General features: G+C 34.3%; 1 non-coding gene across 1 annotated transcript; it reads right to left on the bottom strand.

The window, feature by feature from the left end:
- Positions 1 to 7,356: 7,356 nt before the first annotated feature.
- LOC141624800 (small nucleolar RNA R71) lies at positions 7,357 to 7,463 on the bottom strand. Its single transcript, XR_012534605.1, has one exon. It is a non-coding gene; the product is annotated as a small nucleolar RNA R71 (small nucleolar RNA).
- Between the last annotated feature and the right edge of the window lie 285 nt (positions 7,464 to 7,748).

Genomic DNA, 7,748 nt, shown 5'->3' with positions numbered 1-7,748 from the left:
TTGGCTTGTATGGTTTCTTTAATTAGATGGCTACATGGTAGCTGTCTTCTCTGGCTGTTTGGAATTTGTGGGTCTGTAATGTTTTCCTAATTATTAATGAAAGATCCCTTGCATTTTCTGCAAAAAAAAAAAAAAAAAAAAAAAAAAAAATAATAATAATAATAATAGTAATAATAGTAGTAATAGTAATAATAGTAATAATAGTAATAATAATAATAATAATAATAATAATAATAATAATAATAATAATAATAATAATAATAATAATAATAATAATAATAATAATAATAATAATAATAATAATAATAATAATAATAATAATAATAATAATAATAATTTACTCGAGACGGTAGTATTTGTTACGGTTGCTAGAAACTTCCACCCACCTACCATCATATATACCCCCTACCTTATCCACCCATCATTATCCAATTATAATCTCACAAAATCCACCACCAAAAGCCTAGAGAGAAAGAAGAGAGAAACGGAGAGAAAAAGGAAGATGGAGATTTTGTCCCTCCGCCTCGAGTTTGTAAGGTGACGGTTTTATGAAGCAGTATTATTATTGGATTTGGATTGCTTATGGAGCTTGGAAAAAGGTAGGATTGTCCTACTCCGTTTTAATAATTTGTCTAATGGTGAAATGAGTCATATGCATTGAATGAGTCGGTAATTGGTATGTTATACGGTATCTTGCATTTATTGTATTGTCTTGTATGTTGGAAGACTTGGTAGCTTACTTGTTGATATGGAGATGTGAGGCGGTTGGGTGACCGTCTCACGCTCGGGTCGCCTCTTGGAGCTTCCCACTCCAAGAGGGATGTGCACATTAATGACTTGACTTACGGAGGGACTCGTGTAGTTCAGACACGACGTCTGACAGGGGATCCGGTTGGCTTCCGGACCCGTTATATCTGGACGTGCCCCGGTACCTGTCTGTGGTTGTTGGTATGTCTGGGCGTGTCCCGATACCAGTGTGGTTAGCGGTATGTCTTGGCATGTCCCGTTACCGTGGTGGTGGTTGTTTGATAGCATGTTATTCATATCATGGTCATGTTGCATACTCACAAACTTTGAATTGTGTCACACTTTATTTATTGAAACTGACGTTTGTATGTCTGTGAAATTGTCACCTATTTCCGGGGTGGCCTTTGTCGATCCATATGATATTTCCGATCATATGGGGAGCAGGTTGAGTACATGTTTGCTTGTTGACGTGATCGGGATTTGGGCCGCGCCTTGGACTCGGAGTCGAGTAGCGTAGCATAGATGACATAGATGGTAGTCGACTTATAATTTAGATAATTTATTCCATTCATTTGTTTATGTTGTAATCATTAAACTTTTTATTTATTTAATGAGTTTCTTAATTGTAATTCCGATTTCACTGCCTCGGGAAACCGAGACGGTAACATTTCCTAATTACCTTGGCCGGGTAGGAAGGGGGTGTTACACAAATACCAAATCATTTGCAGGAATCCAAAATCAAAATACTTCACAAAAACTTATGGAGAATTTTCAAAAGTATAAGTCTCCTTCATGGAACTAAATTGCTCTTGTCGTGCACACAAGAGCGCTAACTTGCCAAGTCAAAGACAAGCCCAAACACAAAATCATTCGCCGATAAATGTAGAACAAGTTTTTAGACGTATTTAATAACGAGTCCTAACATCCCATCAACGTTAAAACCAAATGAAAAGGATAATCCACTCAAATTTTCTTTTTCAAAAGCCAAATGAAATTTAAAAGATTCATTTTTAAACTCTAAAAGGAGTCAAGTACTTGAAAATATAACATTAAATTTTGACAAAGAATTATAAATAGATCAAAGTTAGTTAGAAATTGAGCAAAGTTAAAAGTAACTCGGGTATAGCAATCAGAAATCACGATAAAGAAGTCTACACTCAAAGAACTAAAAGGGAACTAAATCGTACTTTCATTTTCAAACCTTTAAAATAGGTAAAATTTTGTAAAAGCAACATAAATTTTTAACAACGGACCAAAAATGGTAGCTTGAAATGGTTAGAAATTGCACAAAATGAAAAACAACTTTGACAACATATTTACAAAGCACGCTAAAAGAATCCAAACTTTACATATAAAAGGGGAATGACAACTTTTAGGGGTGAGAGGTCGACATGAGGTCAACAAGGATGTCAAAGATAGAGTTTTCATAAGCCTCTAAACTCGAACCCAAAGGGGAAGTGCAACGAAAAAGTAGGATATGCATGAACGATTAAGCTTATGGTCAAGGAGGAGGGGAAGGTACAAGGGTGAGTCGAGAGGAAAAATTACAAAAGGAATTCCAAGGGTAAGGCGGAAAGAAGGATACAAGAGGAATTCCCAAGGTAAACAAAAAGGTGTTTAGAAGAAGGATTAACATCACGGGATAACAGTAGGCAAGGTTGATCAAGGATAGAAAACACACCCATAGTGGTGTCGGGACGAACGGTGGCTTCGGCTTGATTCAGGACATAGGTAGCACTTCTTGGCTTAGCTTCCGGTGTAACACCCGCGATTTTTCTAAACTAGAATTTGTATTTTAATTCTTTTCCGATTTAATTCGTAAAGACTTTGAAATTTATCCCAATTAAACTTATTCATTTATAATCTCAGATATTTAATTGTATTTATGAGATTTAAATTTAAATTCTATTATTTATCGGTTTTAATTATTTTCTAGTTAATTCCGTTTTAAGTCGATTTTTAGTCCGATTTCTTTTATGGACCGACTTCTTAATCAAAGATTTTATAAGTTTACTTTTTTTTAAACTTAATTTGGGCTCCAAAGTAGTCCTTGGTCGTGGCTCCTTTGATATGTTATGATAATATAACATTTATTTTATTGCCCTTCTCAATTTCGGCCATTTAATCAATTAGCATTCCTTCCTTTTTTGTCAACATTTTATTTAGAGAAATGGTCTCTAAATCTCTCCCAAATAGGTTGTGTATCATTTTGATGAGGAAATTCTTTTATTTCTTGCCTTGCTTATCATTTTACACATCTCATTTGGATACTACCATTTACACATTGCCTTATTCATTTTCATTCTCTCAAAAATAAGAAATTATACTCCCTTTTCTCTCTTGGTTGTGTCTCGACATTTAATCATCAAGACACCATTGTTGCTCATCATTTTCTTGCTCTAATTTATCCTTTATTCATCCTATTGCAAGGGTAAATCTATTACTCTTTCAATTTTTGTTTTAAATTAATAATTCATATGTTTTAAACATATGTAAATTATGTTTTGTAGGTATGTAAACGAGATAATTCAAGACTAGAATTTTCTTGATTCGGATCCGGAAACAAGGTAACACATGTTGGCTTGAGTCGACACTTCATTTCGTTTTATGAGTAGTTGCATGTATTATATAGTTTTTATGGTTTATTTTAATTTTAATGACTATTATTATTTCGAAAACTTGTTAAATTGATATGTTAACTTCTTATCTTGATTTATATCCAATATCATGTGATTTTTCAGATTTATCATATTTACATATTTTAGAAATGAAATCGTTTGTATTATTGTTGCTATTATTCTATTTCGATAATTATTGTTCTAAATTACTAAATAATTATAAATTTCATTTGTATGGTTATAATATGGTCCTATGATATATTTTATGACTTTTGATGATGAGAAACTCGTTCATATATTTTATTTAGTAATTATTAGCCTTATTTTATTGTTTTAGCCACTTTAGTGTTGTTTTTATAATAAATATGAATTTCGACTTTTGTGTTGTAAAAATTATATTTTTGGCTTTTATTTAGAAATGATTAAAAATTTCGTGGAATTTGATTTGGGCAGAAACTAATTTTAGTTGTTTAAATCGCGTTTTATCGGTTTCGAGCAATTACGGTTTTTATTATGTTTTTAATATATTTTTTAAATGATCAATTTACGAAATTTTTTATGAGGGAATAGACTAATATTAAATGTACAAATATAAATTTTCGTGACTTTTAGATCTAATATTTATTTTATATGATCTTTGGCTTATTTAGTAAAACCGGGTAATAATAATAATGTTAATAATAAAATCTGATTTTTGGACAGGGGTATTTTTGTAATTTTACATATTTTTCTAGAATGTTTATAAAACCTAATTTGTATAAAATTATTGTCATGAATGATTTTATTGGGATAATAAACGATTTCGCATAAAGACGGGATTACCCGATTTGAATACAAACCTGTGATATACTATTTATACTTTTTCTAAAACCACCTAGTACGACGTTATTATTGTCTAAGAAAATGCAAAGTGTTATTGAAATGTCTTTTATTGAAACTATTAAGTTAGTCTCGAGCCGGTAATAGCTATTTTTATAAAATGCTTAATTTTAATAGTTACTATTTTTGGAAAATTTTCTTTTAAGGAATTTGAATAATGAATATCATTTGAAATGGATTTAAATAACTTATGGTATAAGTAAGGTGTGAGGTTTAGAATAATAAACTTAGGTATACGGTTTTGCCATCAGCTATAGAACTGATGCTTATGCGGATTGCCATCAGTGGTCAAACTGGGTGTAAAGATAATCCCAGGAGTTATGTACATACTTAGATTAGGACCTCGCTCTACGTGGTAAGTCGCCGTCCTATTCGAACTGGGTGTAAAGATAATCCCAGGAGTTGTGTACATGTCTTAGACTAGGACCTCGCACTACGTGGTAAGACGCCGTCCTATTATAGTTGAGTAGCCTAGTTAGAGAACTAGAGTTGGTTACCGACGGCGTGACACTGAGCCTCGAAAACTTGGAGTTGGTCACTGACGGCGTAACATTGGGTTCCCAAAGCTAGTTTTGTACTTCGGTACCTTAGTATATCCCGAGTGAAAATCTAGACTAGTCACTAAGCTAATTTCCATAAGAATAAATGAGATACTGATTTACTCTGTTTACTCTATCGTTGAATAATGAGTTTGAATTGTCTATTACATTATTATGTTTTAAGCATATGTTATTTAATAACGTTTTCAGTTTTCAAGTATTTTGTTATATCAGCACTACTTGTTTAACTTAATGAAATGTGGCTGGGAGAACACCTGAGTTAATCCCCACTGATTGTGGCTGTTATGTATATAACATGTGATAAGTGCATATTATATATACTTTCATCCCCTATATTAGCTTCATTTTAATTGTTATTTAGCACTTATCATAGTGTCATAAGCTAATATTTGTTGTTCTAGTGTATTTGCTTGTCTTAACATGTTTTTGTAGGAATCTAAGCATTTAGAGGCTTTTTCCTATCATTTTATACACTAAGTTCATTAAGCTAAACAAGAACATGTGTTGGACTAAGCATGGATCATTGGATTGGGTTTAGCATGGAGAAATTGATGGATTAATATGAGAAATGCAAATGTTGCCAATAATCAAAGTCAAAGCCCAATGTTCAAGTCCAAGTCAAGGTGGAAAGCATAAGATTCCAACATGCTTAGGATGCTTTTTGGGAGCTCTAAAGATCATAGATGGAGCATTTACCCGGGTGCATTAAGGGTCATTAATCACGCACTTAGGATTCCTCAAGCAATTAAGTGAGGAATTAAGCGAAAAAACCCGGAAACACACGACCCCGATCGGGGTGGGGTGGCCCCGATCGGGGTTGCATGCCTCTTGGCTTTTACGTTATGCTCTCCTCTCCTATAAATAGGAGAGGTATTCCAAGGCTTTGATCATCCAATTTTTACGTTTCATTTTAGTTCTCCATTGCCTTAAGCAATATAATCTCTCAATAGTTTTCATATTAGTTTACAAATTAGTTAATCTTGTAGTTCTTAAACATTTGGTTATTATTACATTTCAAGAATTTGGTTCTATTTGATTCTTCAATACAAGTTATTTCTATTAAGGTATTTCTATTTCTAGTTTACATTTTACATTGCTATTTAGTTTATTATTAATCTCAATTCATTAGCATAATTTCCTTTACATGTTATATCACCTAATTTGTTTAGATCATACAATCATGTTTATCACTTCTCTTAATATAGTTTACAACTTACATCTTAATATGAGTAGCTAAATCTCTTAGTCTAAGGGCTAGGGGAGCCATGCATAAATTTAATATATAAACATGATAGAATAAGTTAATAATAATTTTGTTCATATTGCTTCTATCACATGCTTGCTTTGTTACGTTTAATCTTTGTTTAAGGCCTTATTCAAATGATTAAGTTTGTTCATTCGTTCTATAAGTCGAGAGGCACGAAATTGAATTAGACTAAGCATGTATAGTAGGATGACCTAGTCATGGACGAGAGTTTCTCTAGGACCCGGTCTATGGTTGATGCTAATATCGTAAGATGGGTATCTTTAAGCCTAAGCAATTGACAATGTTATTAGTACCGAATTTATCATAATCATATGTTTACTTTTGCATGTGTGTCCCGAACCCCTTAGACTCTCTTTTATTATATAATTTACATCATTATTGTTATTAATCACCAAACAACCAAACCAAACCAAATCATAATCGACCTTGATAAAAATCTACCCATAGCAATTCACGAAGTAATTCCCGTTTCCTTGTGTTCGACCCCTATTGCTACATTAACTTGTTGTCTAGGGTGATTATCTTTGCATAGGTACGCGATAAGCCTATCAAATTTTGGCGCCGTTGCCAAGGAGACGGTTTTATTACCAATTGAATTGTCGATTTTTATCTTGTTTTATTTTGTCTTGAGGAACACTTGTTCCTTGAGACCGTTACTTATCATTTTCCTAGAAATTGTTGTGTTATGCCCAGTTCCTCTCGTAGTAGAGAATTGCTTTCACCGGATTCCGAGCCCGAGAAAACCTTTAGGAGAAGACGACGATTTTGGAAGGAAGTGAAAGAAGCCACTTCTCCCATACAAGTTGAAAGTGCTAGAAAGTCTTACTTAGATGATCTAGAGGTTCTTGAAGAGGAGGAGGTTTCTTGTTCATCAACTCCACCACCACCACCACCACCATCTACTACCAAAAAGATGGTGAAACTTTCCGATCACTCAAAGCCCACCGCGGCCATGCTTCCGGCCGGAATCACAACCACTCAAATCATCGCGCCGGAATTCGAGATCAAACCGGCTTTCATTAGCCTTGTGGAGAGGAAGCAATTTGGGGGAAGTCCTTTGGAGGATCCCAATTTGCATGTGCAAAAATTTTGTGACTATTGCTCCATGATCCGACAAACGGGCATCACTCAAGCCCAAATAAGGGAAATACTTTTCCCTTTCTCTTTGAAAGACAAGGCCAAACTATGGATCAATAGCCTTGACCGCACCGCCATGGGAATCACCAATTGGGAGATATTGGCTCTTGCTTTTTACCAAAAGTTTTTTCCACCGGAGAAAACTCAAACTTTGAGGAGCCAAATCACCGGATTCCGTCAACAAGCTCTTGAGAGCTTATATGAGGCTTGGGAGAGGTAAAAAGAGCTTCAAAGGCAATGCCCACATCATGGGCTAGATGATTGGTTTCTAGCAATAACATTCTACAATGGATGTTGTGCCGAGTCCCGAAGGATTCTTGATTCCGCCAACAATGGGCGGTTTGATCAAATTGACACCGACCTTGCTCATGCCACGATCGAATCTATGGCGGTCCATGATGCCCAATATGTCAATTCCCGAGTTGTGTCATCCAAAGGTAAAGAAGAATCCTCTAACAACTCCGTTTTGCTAGCTCAAATTGCTTTGCTCCAACAACAATTGGTGGAAAGATATGCTAAATATTCCCTTCAACAGCTCAA

Source organism: Silene latifolia, chromosome X, assembly GCF_048544455.1.
Source record: "Silene latifolia isolate original U9 population chromosome X, ASM4854445v1, whole genome shotgun sequence".
In the NCBI taxonomy this organism is placed as follows: domain Eukaryota; kingdom Viridiplantae; phylum Streptophyta; class Magnoliopsida; order Caryophyllales; family Caryophyllaceae; genus Silene; species Silene latifolia.
Note: the sequence above shows the minus strand (reverse complement) of the source record. Positions and strands in the feature narration are given on the sequence as shown.